We start from the raw sequence: 15,632 nt of genomic DNA on the forward strand, positions 1-15,632 counted from the left end.
TGCGGATCTAAAGAAAATAAATAATCATAAATTTCATCAGGATCAATAGACCAAGAGCTTAAATTAATTTTGATTAGTATTTGAAGAAAGATTGGATAACATTACATTAGAGCTCAAAGAGTTTTTTTCATAAATACTGGAAAAGTAATCTGCAAATAATTTGACCAATTCAGACGTATTAGTTGAAGTCACATTATTATATTTCATACAGTCCGGGATATTAGTTTTCGTTTTTTTTTTTATAGAATTTACATACTTCCAAAAAGGTTTTATATTTATTTGTAAACTATTCTCTATATCCGAAATGTATTGATTGTGACAGATTTTAATTAATTGTTTACATTTTTTCCAAAGCTCAGAAAATTCTATATAATTGGTTGGAGAATGATATATTTTATATATTTTATGGACACATCTCTTTTGAATTATAAGATTTCTGAGTTTTGGATTTGCCCATACGGGGGAGTAATTATTATAAATTTTAATTTTTGGAACAAACAAATTAAATGAATGATAAATAATTTCATAAAAAGTATCAACTATTGCATCGAGTGACAGGTCCTTGTTAATATTTAAATCAAAATCAATATTGGAAAGAAAAAGAGATATATCATTAAAATTACATTTTTTAAAATTGAAAATATACGATGACTCATAAAAATCACTTACTGAGGAATATTTAAATTTAATTATCAAGTCTAAGTATAATTATATAGGCAAGTACATACTTGAAATCTTATCGAACAAAATATTCGTAAAATTCATAACCCCTACTTATATAGTAATTATTTTGAGTTAATATGTTAACTCAATTCTCATGAAGTAGTGATAACCCATGTAAATTTTTATTGAAAGTAGGAACTAGAATTATACTGAATAAAGATACTGAATACCGAAGAATAATTGTAATCAACATTTAAATACAAATATATAATTCAAATACCACTCATTCAATGATTGATAAGCCTATATATAAAACTACAATACCGACTCGTTTGAAATTTCAAGGGAATATATTTATTACTATGAACAGGAATACGAAGTAAGAATTTTTCAAAAATCGAATTTTTAAGGTTCAAAACAGTTTTGGGCTATTATATACATTGTACCATGTTTAGTTACCTAATAAATATTTTATTTTATTTTTAATAACTACCAATCAATGTATACAGTATGTTGGTTACCTGGAAAGTCAGTAGTTATTACTCCTAATATAATACAGGTATTGAAATTCCTTTTTTTTTTAAACATAATATGTAACTTATAGCCCATCTTTTACCATGGTTAAAAAAAATCCAAAATTCAAAACCGCCAAACATTTTTTTTGATTTTTCGAAAAATTTCGAAAATAGCCACTTTATAGAATTACTCAGTTACTAAGTTACTCAGAGAAAAAAAAATTGAAATTGGTTGAATTTTGAATGAATGAGAGCTCAAAAACAATCAGCAAAAAAACAAAAATATTACAAAAAACATTAATGAGTTGTGTGTACTTCATTACCTAATATCATATTATTAGTTATCTATTTAAAAATTTAAAAACCATACAATTTTATAATTTGCCGTGATTTTTGTAAATATAAAATATTTTCATTCATTCAAAATTCAACCGATTTCAATTTTTTTTTTCTCTGAGTAACTTATAAGTAATTCTAAAAAGTAGTTACTTTCAAAAATGTTCAAAAATTTCATTTGGCGGTTTTGAATTTTGGATTTTTTTGAACCATGGTAAAAGATGAGTTATAAGTCACATATTATGTGAAAAAAACAGAACTTCAATATCTGCATTATATTCGGAGTAATAACTACTGACTTTCCAATTAATTTACATACTGTATTATGTAAATTAATATAATGTAAATAAATAAAAATAAATATCATAAGAATATACGACGATAGTACGGTTTTTTCAACCTTTTTTTTTTTTATCAAATTAGTAATTTTTCTAGTCGAGGTCAGGTACGTTAGCTAGTATTTCGTAAAACATGTGTTTTAAATAGCAACAAAATATAGTGTGCGTATATATGTTTTAAGTTTTTAATACGTAATATTAAGATTTGTTTGAAATTCTCCGAAATAATTTTTATCAATGATAATTGTATTTTAGAGTGAACGTAAAACGTAAAGCGCAAACAATGTATGAGTTGAGTGTGTTGTAGCCGATTAGATAAGGCAATTGTGCTGTATGGTCGCCTACGGTTTCGCATTTTGAACTAGACCACAGTTCTGAAAGAAGAAACCATTCAATCAACTTCTCTGAAGTTCGAGTTCCAACAAAACTATTAACCCTATCTAAAGCCTATGTATATTAAGCATATTAAGTATCTGTAGTCCAAGAAATGTATGTGTTAGAGTTTATTGTACATGTTGATGTATATTTTATCAATTTTCAATTAAATAAAGAACTCTGAACGCTTTTTTAGTATCATTTTTTAAACAGTATAAAAACAAAACAATAAAACACACGAATTCACGGCGTGGATTTTAGATTTATCGAGATTGATCTCTAAGAGGTTTTTTTTTACTTTTTAACAGCAATTTCGAAGGTCCAAGACCTCTTATGAATCGAAATTAGTAACCACGTTTGTTATAATGTTTATTTTACGCAACAGTAAATATCTGTATAAAAATTTGCACGGGGAAACGGAGTGAAAAAAATAACAAACAAAAAAACAAAAAAAATGTTACCAAAATAATTAGTGATCATTGACTGAAAACAGATTATTCATGGTGCACATCACTTAATTGGTTATTCAAAAACTATGATTTAATATAATAAAGAAGCGCTAAGAGGAAATTTGGAAACATGAAGTAATTAATTGTGCCATTTGCGCGAAAAAAATTATATACGTATTTTCACACCCATGCTGGTTGTAATTTTAATGAAAGCTAACATTCTTTAAGATAATTAAATAGCCGTAATTAAGACGGTAAAATTAATTACTAATTAAAACATATGCTCTATGTGCATTTTTTAACCAAATAAATGTATTTTCGTTTTGTCTTATTGTCGATCATACGAGGACGGAAACGATAGTTGTTATCGAAAATAATAATTTTGTTTATTGACAACGAGTGAAAATATCGTGTCCTAATACGATTTATTGTACGCTGATGGGCTGCGATTTGGACTGCATAACCCAATATCAAAAGTGCGTAACTACAATGTATACGTACTCGAGATCGGAGAGTGTGGTACCCGGACTCAAACTCTCAAATGACCGGAGCACTATATCAACCTTTCCATGACCATTGAAACTGTAGTGTTTTATAAATTAATTCATCAAATTAACAATGATTTTTGCATACTTACTTTTGCTATTAAAACGACAGCTAAAAGGCTAATTTGGATATTTATTCGTCTTTTTGCAAGTGCTCAAGTTCAAACACAATACAATATTTAAACATATATTTTTTTTTTTAATCTATTCTAAACCTCTTTCGTATACTATTGAAATTATCGGATGGGGTATCAGCCATTGGAAAATTCGTGATACAATAATTGCGAACATAATTGGATTAAAAATTCAGATAAATGCTCGAGTACATACAAAAGACAAGGTAATTGCTGGGCAGTGTCCGTGAAACGTCCTTGTTGCGCGCGAAAAGTGACAGGTCACATCGGAGATTTTCGCTTCAACTCGTACATATGTATACATATAATCGCATACATCCACGATAAACAACTATAACACTATAATATTATATCAATATATATGTGTGTGTATAATAAATACATGTGTTTGTGTGTACGGAGTGATCGCGCACATTTATCCGTACACGTACGGCAATATTATTGTATAGTTGGCTGCTGCTGCTGTTACAAAATAACGACGTTTACGGATTTAATGTTATTGCTATTGTTGTTTTTTTTTTTCGCCCGATGATTCGATAATATTATAATTGGAACCGAAAACTACTACCGAGTGTCATACCGAATGCAATTTTTTTTTCTCCTCCAATATTCGAATGCCGATCATTATATTGGTACGTAACGCCAACAAACGCGAATGTACACTGTGCATAACGCCCGTCGAACAATGATCGTCTCAGCGTGTATCATCGGCAGCACCACCGTGGACACGAACTACGATCTGACGATAAACACTAATTGATACCGCCGCATTGAATTCGATAATGATTTCTCGGCGTGAAGTAAAACACACATTATGGGCGTAGCTGAATAATATTAAAATTATAACATTTTATCATTGATGTTTGGTATTTGAACAATATTGCCGAACGAAGCGAACAACCGGAATATACTAGTGATGGGAATAATCGAAATCAATAATAATCGAATGATTCATGATTTAACTACTTGAACCAGTTGTATAAATAATCAAATGAATATCTATAAGTAAAATAGCAATTTTTTCGAATAATTAAATTAATTTGCTTTGACAAATATGTCTGGTATCATTAATTGGATTATTAAAATCAGTCGATTATTTTAATAACCGAAAAATAATAACTGAATCATTCGATTATTCCCATAACCAAAATATACAGTGCTGTATTGCACGCAGAGTATCGACTAGGGACGTGATGAGCGCTGTTCGCAGAGATTTATTATCGTTAAAACCTCCATGATAACGAGCTGATATCTTTCCAGTCGTATGCATCTTAGTGATCCACATTCCTCCTCGGTGTTTAGAGGTACAATGAGCATGTATAATACGATATAATTCATGATTTATAAACACGTGGTCAAGGTGATGGATCGTTGAAAAATAATTTTTATATAGGTACACTACGAAAACGGTCTAAGACCAAATTGCATATTATATAAGAACAAAGAAATTTCCATTCTTATAAGCCTGCAGTAGATTTCCGCATTATCGAAGGTTTGTCTTCTAAAGGTCTTACTGAATATACATAATAGACGAATGATTTATCAGTTAGAAATTAATGTTAAATTGTTTGGATAAAGAAGAAGGTTAATTACACCGATTTTATAAAGACTAACAAAATAAAATTAAATAAATATATTTTTTTTCTACGTAAAACTATACACACATTAAATGATAGGCAGATTAAAAAATTACAAAAGTAGTTTTCCTAAGGCCACACACTGTATTCAACGAGAAAATCGCCAATTACGATCTCATATAAATTATTATCACACAACAATTTCAATTTATTTCCCATTTTTTTTATTTTTTACGGTTTAATAACTTAAACTATAACCCTCCTTATTTATAAGGTATAATTTAATAGTTGTTTGTTCATTAAAACTAATTACACTAAGAAAATCATTTAGGCGTACATATAATATGCTCAATCGCTGGACATAATCTTAAAAATATTAAAGTCTTTAATGAGGTTCTATTGTTTTCTACAAATAAGAAAATAATTCTACTACCTAACTGTAAATAAACGTCATAAAATTAAAATATATTGTATATATACAATAATAAAGGATATAAATATTTTTTTGTACATATTTATAGAAGTGATTGAATACAGTTGAGTTGGAATACCCGAAATGTAAAAGGTTGAATAAAAAAAGAGTTATAGAAAATTTAAATTACTAATATACTAATATAATCAAGTTTTTATATTTGTATGTTATACATTATAATTCAAAGGATCTAATATACTTTATGCAGTGTTTATTTCAAGGGGGCCTCGGGGGAGGGACCATCACCCCCCCCCCAAACCTTCGAAAATATGTATTTATTTATCGATTATTTACTACTGCAGAAAAATGTATATCATATGCCATCGAAAATTTACGATGCTCTCTCTGGCTAGAAGATCCGAAATAAAAACTTTATTTTATATGTACTGCCAAAAGTTACGTATTATCAATACTTGATTTATTTTGTTGTATCTTGGCTGTAACATTTATAGATAATATGTTAAAAAAATTTTAATTTTAATATGCACGAATTTTATTAACACAAAGTTTAGTGTAGCTATTCTATAAATATGATACATAGAAATAATTAAAAAATCATTGACTTGTGAGTATATTTTCTTGTCATTATAAATATGTGTATAAAATAAAACTATTGATTTATTAAAAGTATATATTAAAAAATGAATTTTATTTAATATATTACCTATTCTATTTGCTATGTTTCTGAGTAGAGTATGTTTTATTGCTAAACTATACACTGTAAAACCCTTTCCTGTACAAAAATAATTTAAATCAAAATAAACATAGGTAGGTACCTACTCGCGTATCGAGAACACGTAATAATTATAGACTAAGCATCGAAAGTAAACTGCATGCAATAGTAAATTATAGTTAATAAATGAAATAAAATAGAAATGCATAAGATATTTTAAAGTATCACAAATTAGCTTGTTTTTAATAATAACTGTGCAAAGAGAAAATTGCCAAGAATAATGATTATTGATTTCATAATAAGTTTAATTAGTAATAAATTGTACATTAGATATACATTTTCGCGTTTAACCACGCTCAAAGTTGAGTTGACAATACTTATAAGAGCATTAAATTAGTATATTGTTTTTAAAGTTTAAGAATTTTTATTACTTTTATAGAAATATAAAAAAAAAAAAAATGACAAATGGGGTAAATTGTTAACAATCATAATAATCATTATTATATAGATTGTCAAATTTTAATTTATTTGTTAATATTTCTCGTGAGAAAAATTCACACTCGAAAGTGAGAGGATCTCCAAATGAACAAATGTGAAAAGACAATAGATGTAATTTAATTTTAACACAAATCACTTTTTTCGTTACGGTATACGTATTATACGCGTATGTTATAACTTAAAATGTAAAATATTGTTGTACGAAACACATACAATTCCAATACAGTATGTATTTATTCACTTTTTTTTTTGTTTTTAAATTGACATTTATAAACAACAAATTTCTAAAAATATATGTAATACGTACAGCCGTGTGTTAACTAGACTGCGAATATTGAGTAAAAAATTGACTTTACAATATCTTGTGTATGAAAAAGGTCACAGTATTACACAATATTGTTCGTATAAATCGTAACCTTTCTAAAATTAGTGTCTCGTCCAAACGATTTGCCGCCTCATATTTATTCGTGTTCCATCATATTCACATACTATTACTAGTTGGAAATCTTTTTTTTTTCAACCAATAAAAAATATTTAAATTCAGAAAATAATTTAGATACATATATAAAAATTAGTTATAAATGTTATATAAAAATAAGTGACAATGGGGTTATCTACATTTTAGGGCGGTTAAAACGAAGAGGAGAGGAAGTGATGAGAAAATATCTAAAGAATAAACCAAGATAATTTACAATGAATTTTCGTATTACACAATATGAGTTTGATTTATGATTTCTCTGCCTGGTTAGATCTTCGAACCATGCTTAAAGTATTCGATATTGGGAATCGGTAATTTGCATCAAACTTTTCATTGAAATACCGTCTAATATTATGGTATTAAAATATGATTTATAAGTCTATTTTTAGTGGTTGGGTAATTTATTCTCTAAAATAGTACAAACCTAATTAAATAAAAATGTCTAAACATATCTACCTTTATTCCATTCAGCATCTAAAAAGCGTATAACCTTAAAGGTGTGAAAAATATTTTCATAACAACTTAAGTATTCTATATAATAAGCGGTTCTTTGCAGTTGTAAAAGTAATTATTTAATTTTTCTGAAAAAATGATTATCAATTAATACAGGATTAGACCAGTTCATAACATCAATAGTCAATACTATTCTTTGAATTGTTTTTTTTTCCCTCGGCAGTAAGAAGTGGCGGCGATCACCTGGTCATCATCCGTTTACACCACTGACGGGATCGGTAAGTGCATGAAGTACTCGACGGAAAAATGAACGTGTAAAACCCATTGTTTTTCAGAGGAACTCTAGTCATTCGAAGTATTCCGATTGCAGTGTTTTCGTGATCTATAATATTTAGATGGCCCATTAGGTCGCGCGCACGTTCAGGTGGTGGCATGGGAGTGCGGACGTCAGACGCCGTAGGGGTTGATAACGGCGTTGTACGTGAAACGCGCGTGTTATTATTTATTTTTATTATGTCTACGGTGCCGGTGCATCGTATGCGGGGGTGATGGTGGCAGCGGGGGGGGGGGGGGGGGGTCGGCTACGGCGACCGTAACTGCAACGCGACCGGTACGGCCCGAGTGCGACGGCGATCGCGGCCGAGTCCGTATTCAACACATGGCCGGCGTCCTCGTTCTTCGTCGTCGCCACTGCGTCCACCGCCATCAGTCACCGACACACCGTCTCGCTGGTCACACGCGCGTGCGTTCCGTTAGCTCGCACGTCCGTCCGTCCGTCCGTCAGCCAGCCGTAGTGCGTCGCCAACGGGACCGGTGTCGTCTCCAGTCGCGTGCACAGCGTCCTGCCGATTTCCTTATTAACCTTCCACGCACCAATTCGATTTTTCATCGTCGTTTTTATAAATAATATCGTAGTTTTTCATTATCGTCGTCACCCGCGCTCGTTCGGTTTTTCGTGTTGATAATTTTAATTTTTTTTTTTTTTTTCCCCCGTTTAAACATTTTTTCGCTAAACGAATTATGTGCTAGAAACACGCCTAGCAGCAGTTACGTCGTCGTCGGTAAGTTGTTTTTACGATTTATTGTAGAACCGAAAATAGAATATTTACGTAGAATACTATATAATATCCACGCCGCTGTATCAGAATAAATCATTAATCGATCGACGGATTTTGTTGGAGGAACATTTTACGCTACGAAAAACTGAAGTCGTTTTTCATTCGACCGCCGTCCACTATATCGTCGAGACGAGGATTTCGTTGATTTATTTTTTTTTCGGTTTTCCTTCACTCCCGGTTACCTTCTCTTTCTTCTAAAATTTTACCATTACCATACGATTTTTTTTCTTTCTACGTGCTTATCTTAACTACACATGTGTATTATTGTTTTGTTGTCATTTACGTTTGTGTACAAATTAAAATATTAACTGTGAGTTAATTGTTTTTTAACAGATGCAGTGGTGTGAATCACTCGTTTTCACTTGTGTTCCAATCACCTGTTTTTAAATTATGCGTCAATGTTATACAAATATATTAATGTACATGAGTGTATAATTAATGGTTAGTGGTTGCCCTGAAAATACATTTAAAAAGTTGTTTTTAACAATCTAATAGATTTTACTTTCTTCGCAAAACCGTAATTCACATATTTTCAATGCATCGCCTCGTGACGTTTGATGGTGTCCACGGTATAATTGGTTCATCAGTAGTCCATATTATTTACTTTCGTATAATATTATAAATAATATTATTATATAGAATATTTTATAAGATTTGGTATGTTCAACGATTTTTTTTTTGTCGTAAAGTCGGTGGCGTCGTTGGACGTAAAGGGCAAAAGGCCATTTTCTCCCTCACACTGGATCAGTAAATCGCGTGACACACGGCCTCGGCAATTCGGTTCACACGCGAATTCGTTGACTTTAATTATATCGCACTCACTATATTACTATTACTATTATTACTACTTTGCTTATAATATTAATTAAAATTGCGCGTCTTTGTAAGTGTTCGAGTAATTGTACTTGCGTGGTAGTGTAGTAAGGTTTCAAAAAATCTTAGTCGTCACAGTAAAATTTCAAACAATATCGTGGGTATGCAAATGATACAGATAAAATCTTTAGGATATCGATGCGCCAAAGATTCTCACGTGGTGCATTGTGGTCTTGCAAAACAATCGTTTAACACGGTACGGCGTGTAGCTAACTACCATCCGCCTTACCAATCTCTCGTCCAGTAACATATAAGAAAATCGTTCATGCTACGATAAGACTTCAAAAACGAAATTTGTGTTGTTTTTTATTTTGGAAAAAAACGAATAAAGTATCCCGCACAGTGTGCACCTATATATATCGTCAGCTGTGTAGTGCGCGTTTTGCATACAATGCCTTTTAGAGACGGCGGCAAAATTTTACCGCATTTCCATAACGCGTTATATTATATACATATATACACATGTGCGTTAAACGAACTCAGCGGATATTATTCACGGACCTATTGAAGTATGTAAATACAAAAATCGACCCCGAGGTTTACGTATCGTGAATACCTTTGTAACAGCATGGACAACAATCGATCAACAACTATAAATGTACTCGTATATAAATGCATATACACACAACAACAATTCGTTTACCGTCGCCGCAAACAGTTGCTATGTATATGTACGTTTTTAGTAAGTATGTACACGAGTTTCACGAGGTAGTTTTGACGAAAAGGAGCGTATGAAAAGGCTTGGGAGAAGATTTTTAACATCATTTAAAGTGTACCTCTACTTCAGAGCTTGCCGTGAAGACATATATGCCACGGTGATTTTTACAGGATATATATACCTACATATCGAATTTTTTACGGCTATGAAAACATGTAGAAACACACAAATATATCTTATAGTTCTTCAAAATAGTTATTAGCAAAGTGTACCTATAACCATTGATTCAAAATTTTCTAGTTGAAATTTAAATTAACATTTTTTTATCAATAATGGAACTATTACTACCAAAAGAGAAACATATGAATGAAGTGCATTTTTTTTTTTTTTTTGACAAAAATTGAAGCTATAAAAATGAAGTTAAAGTGAATTACACATAAAATAAATGAAATATATTAACCTAATACTGCAGAAATAATATAGGAAATATTTTAGCCTAAATTTTATTCATAATTTTATATGTAAATATTATTTATCCTGCAGGGGATTTTGCGTTGCCTTAAGTCTTTACTTAGTGTTCACACATGTTCATATTATACGTACAATTTTATTTATACGACGCACCAGTAACGGTGTAATCAGATGAGAGAGTGCACCTATTCACTACTGAAACAAATTCGACGCAGGAAATGGAATAATAATAGTTTTAAAATATACGTAGTTACGGCACAGACAAGAATACATTTGCTGTGGGATCATAAGCGAATAATATAGGGTGTTTCAAGAAGAACGCAGGATTTAAATCTGCTATAAATTAAATTTATTTCTTTTAAAAAAAACAACAAATATATCATCCAGTTCGGTAGAAGATAAGGTTAAACAGTAAAAAATAATATCGGGCATATGACCTTCCATACTGGCCATACAGGCGATTATTCTCTCAATAAAATTTACCATCACTCGATTACACATTTCCCCATAAAGTTCGTTGAGGACACGACGAATTTCTTACTTAAGTTTCAAGACATTTTGAACTTTGTAAACTCGTGACTTAGTGTATCCCTATTAGAAAAAATCATACGGTGTCCATGTCATTGGAACTCCAAGAAATGTAAAATTTGTATTTTTATTTGCTCGTGTTCTACGAAGCATATTGCTCATGATATGTATTTATATAGGAAAAAACTCAAAACGAGATAGTTTACATTTAATATTATATTTTTATACAATATATCTGTCCGGGAAATAACTGAAATAGGAGTACATTTTATCTAAGATTTAAAATTATATATTTCTATCGAGATTTTAATATTGTTTGTATACGTATTGGTGAATTATATTTGAGTGGCGGTGTTTTGTAAAAATATATACGCTCGTATTTTTAAATAACAATCAATAATTGTTACGTTTTTACATTTTCTACAGTTAAAGGAACGTAGTCATTTAGTTTTGGAGTCCTAAGGGTTTTATGAAGCACAATTTGGAACCACTGATGTACTTAATATATAATGCATCTCTGTTATTTTGACGGATTTAACGTCTCCAACAATTGAGACTCAAAGACGTGCATTATTAGTGCGCTCTAAAATAGCTCTTCTGTCAAGCGTTATGTTTTGTGACCATCTGCCAACACAAATTTTGTCAAACTTCTCTATATTCGATAGGTCTGCATACGTGAAACTCTGCAGAAGTAAAGCACTGCACCTCTGATGCCAATTAATTTTTGTTGCCCTCAAAATAAAACTTTGTAAATTAACTTTTTGAACAACACTATACGCATAAACTATGGTATGATAATTACAAATGAAATTCAAAAATAATTTTAAACGAGAATAAAGCGTTTTTAATTTTTACTTTATATGCGATATTATTTTTATCTTTTACTACACGTGTATCAACGTATATAAAAATTATAATAATAATATTCTGGCAATAGATCAAAACAAAATATATTATTTTTCATAATATATCGTAATTAACATAAGTATGCGAACGTCTCGGTGTACATTAAATGATATAATTAATTCTGATTATTTGACCGTAGTAAAATTTTAGTAATCCATCGTTTATTTAACTGGGTATTTTACTTATAGTTATATTATTTTGTACTATAGACGACCGATTCACAAATCGGAACCCAAGGGTTAAAAACATAAACTGTTTCCTAAATGTTCCTTGATTGTAAAAGTTTGAGAACCGCTGCCATAGACAGTTTCGTCGTCCGAAGGGTGTTATCGATTAATAATACAGCGTTATCGAGTTTAATATCTTTCAAAAAAAAAAAAAAAAAAAAAAAAGGAATAATAACAAAAACAATAGTATTAATAATGACAACACTTATTGGTGGTATTCTTCTTGGTGTATGCCTGCCCACAGAATTTCAGAAATCTTACGCTATCCTGAAAAAAATCTATTCAATATCTGAGAATCAAAAAATGTCTTAGTAAATCCTGAGATAATCAAAATGTATTTTAAGAACCCTTCCGAAAGGCAAATCAACGGAGATCTTACAACTTCTCGTCTGCTCCAAGTAGACAAGAAATTCGAAAATACCTTTTGTCTGGGTGCGCACCGCATAGAAAGTACGAGTATATCTCACGTGGTTGGCGTACACATACCTACCATACACGCGTCGTATAAAATGTACACAGTGTTTTCGAAAACCGGTTGCCGTATCTTTATATATGATTCATATAAACAAACATTCTTCAATACACTGTTTTTAAAACATATAAATGTATTTATTACAAAACGAAAACATTTCCATTACATAAATATATATATATGTACAGCAGTTTATGTATCAACTGCGCATTATACTTGAATCGAGTTAGTATATATATTTTCGCGTGATTTAGCCATCTCTTATGTGAATCATATTTATGTATTTTTGAAATAAACACTTATATATAGATATTTTGACTACTTTAAATCAGTATAGGTAATTATAATTCGCAAGTGCGTTAAAATATACATTTATGTATTCGTGATTGTATCTGTTTCTTCTCTCTATGATTGTTCTGTTTCGTTTGGTCCAGTATCATTGTTATGTTTGGAATATTGTCCTAAGCACATTATGTGTTAAAACGTGTTTTGTCACCACTGATACACACACACACACACACACACACACACACACACACACACACGAATACACACAATATGTACAGCTGAACACAAGATAGTCGTCTCTCCTGTTGTCCCATTGCACTGTATACAAAATTATTGGCCTTCTGTTATGAAGAACACTTATTTTATTCTATTTTATTATTCATGATGTTGGTACATACATATAAGACTGATTAAAGTATTATAAAAATGTGCCGCGTTATGCTTGATCGTGGACGACAACATTTAAATTGCAAAACGAAATAGAATTTTTGGGTGTCGTCGCCATTATCGGGTGCAAGATAGGTATACTGCTAATATTATAAGTTTGTAGCCTTATTGTTGTGTCAATTTGGCCATGGAACACAAAAATCGGTCGATATTAGTGATCCAAGAAATAGATACTCGTTAAATATTTAAATTTTTTTTTTTTTTTTGATGATTTATAGGTGTATAATAAAACGCGCACCACGATCATTTGGTATAAACGTGTGATATTTCCATCGTTTATTATTATTTTTAATCGTAATTTAACGGAATTTTAATATTAAAATCGATATTATATGAGCAAAAAAATGTTCGAGCGACATACCTGTCCGCTGTTGGTGGAGTTAAAAATAAATACACTTTAAATGGTTTTTACTGCACGCGCTTGGTGATCGTTAAAACACAAAACGTGGTTCGATTGAGCGTGAACAATATAAATAATACACCGAACGCGATTCATGCCTACATTATCGCAGTATTCGAATGCATATAATACATTTTAGTGTTTCCATGTGACGTATTGTAAAATTATATGTGTGTTCACATTGTGTATTATGTATTATATACGCAAGAAAATACGTTTTCGATTAAAATCAACGTCTCTAAAAAGTAACACCTTAGTGCTACGGTCCAAAAAATTGTACGTTCCTTGACTTTGCTGTACAGTTTATAATCAAAAGTACGTAGGTAAGCGTGTATTTATATACTGTACATAAATCATTTGCAGAGTATTTATTTGAAAGTCTTACACCAAAAGTCGAGTAATGTTGCCAAGGCAGTGTATCCTATATTTAATCAATTTACTTAGAACTTATAGAAATAATAAACAACGTTTTTCGTACATTTATGTTGTCTAGACGAACGAAAATTACCATTTTTTGTGGACGCCTTGATTTCACGCGGGTACCTTAATTCACGGTATGCGCTTAGTATGTAATAGTTATAATTACATTTTGTTATTTTTCGATTTGCGCGGCCCATACTTGCGGTTGAAAATAATAGCGTCCATTAAACTAACGAATACTGCGAGTACATTGAACGTATGAAATTTAGATTACAAGAGAATTATATCATCAAACCACCTAAGACTTATTATATTTCAAGGATGACTTATCAAGTTATACAATATGCTCTTGCTCTTGGTTTGGAAAATAGTGGCATACTTGTACACGTATATAGAGTTATGTATTATACATACATAAACTTAATTTCATATAAATTTGATTAATACGTTTTTTCTGAGGATTTTTTTCCCATTGTTATATTATAGTCACGTTCAATGTAATATTATAGTCGCCCTTAATAGAATATCCCATCATCATTATTATTATTATTATTATTATTATTATTATTATTACTATTATATGTACCGTAAGTTCTCATTAGATTAATCGGGTTTATTTATTTTTTTGTACTTCAAAAATGTTAGTGGTTAATCAAATTTTAACTTCAATTGACTGAATTATAAATTTACAAACTTTCGGTTATAGATATACTTAGTATATCTGCAATTTTGGTTCTACATATTTAACATTTCTAACAATTTATATGTAAGATGAAGTAGACAATTTTACAAATTGAGTATTAATTATTATTTTCCATACGCGCGAAATGATGATCTCTCCGCCTTAAAAAAAAATATTGAATTTGTTTTTTGATTTGAATTTATATTTTTGTAATATAGTATAATGGTTCTCGGGAAATAAAGATAGAGAGGAGAACGTAAAATACTTATACATTTTTTTTCGCTCTTATTTGTGCAGCGCAATTTTAATTCGGGCGATGATGAAAACTCGTTATTTAAATTTAAGTACAGTATTTAGATTTTCAGAACATTAAATTTTTGACAATTATGTCGAATTTTAACATTGAGAATAATGTATGAACAAAACAGATGCGACTATCTGTAGGTTGATGCTAAACGTATGTCTTCATTTTATCGCGGTTTGCACACTCTGTACATATCCCATACAAACACACATTTACACACACATATATATTAAATAACACTTAGGCGTGCCCTCAATTACACTGTTTAGGTGTACGTTGAAAACGGCCGAATACGCCTCTGTGTTATATTTATTATGTATTCTTATTACAAG

At 30.5% G+C, this 15,632-nt stretch overlaps 1 protein-coding gene across 2 annotated transcripts in view; it reads left to right on the forward strand.

The window, feature by feature from the left end:
* Positions 1-8,146: 8,146 nt before the first annotated feature.
* The window catches only part of LOC112684337 (beta-1,4-glucuronyltransferase 1), a 73,921-nt gene continuing 66,435 nt past the window's right edge, over positions 8,147-15,632 (forward strand). The window contains exon 1 of one of the 2 annotated variants that reach the window (XM_025555796.1): positions 8,147-8,567. The gene's annotated coding sequence lies outside the window, so the exon portion shown is untranslated. The remainder of the gene's footprint in view (positions 8,568-15,632) is intronic. The other variant, XM_025555795.1, reaches the window with a different exon arrangement.

The sequence above is a fragment of the Sipha flava genome, unplaced genomic scaffold (genome assembly GCF_003268045.1).
Source record: "Sipha flava isolate LNK unplaced genomic scaffold, YSA_version1 249_pilon_pilon, whole genome shotgun sequence".
NCBI lineage: Eukaryota > Metazoa > Arthropoda > Insecta > Hemiptera > Aphididae > Sipha > Sipha flava.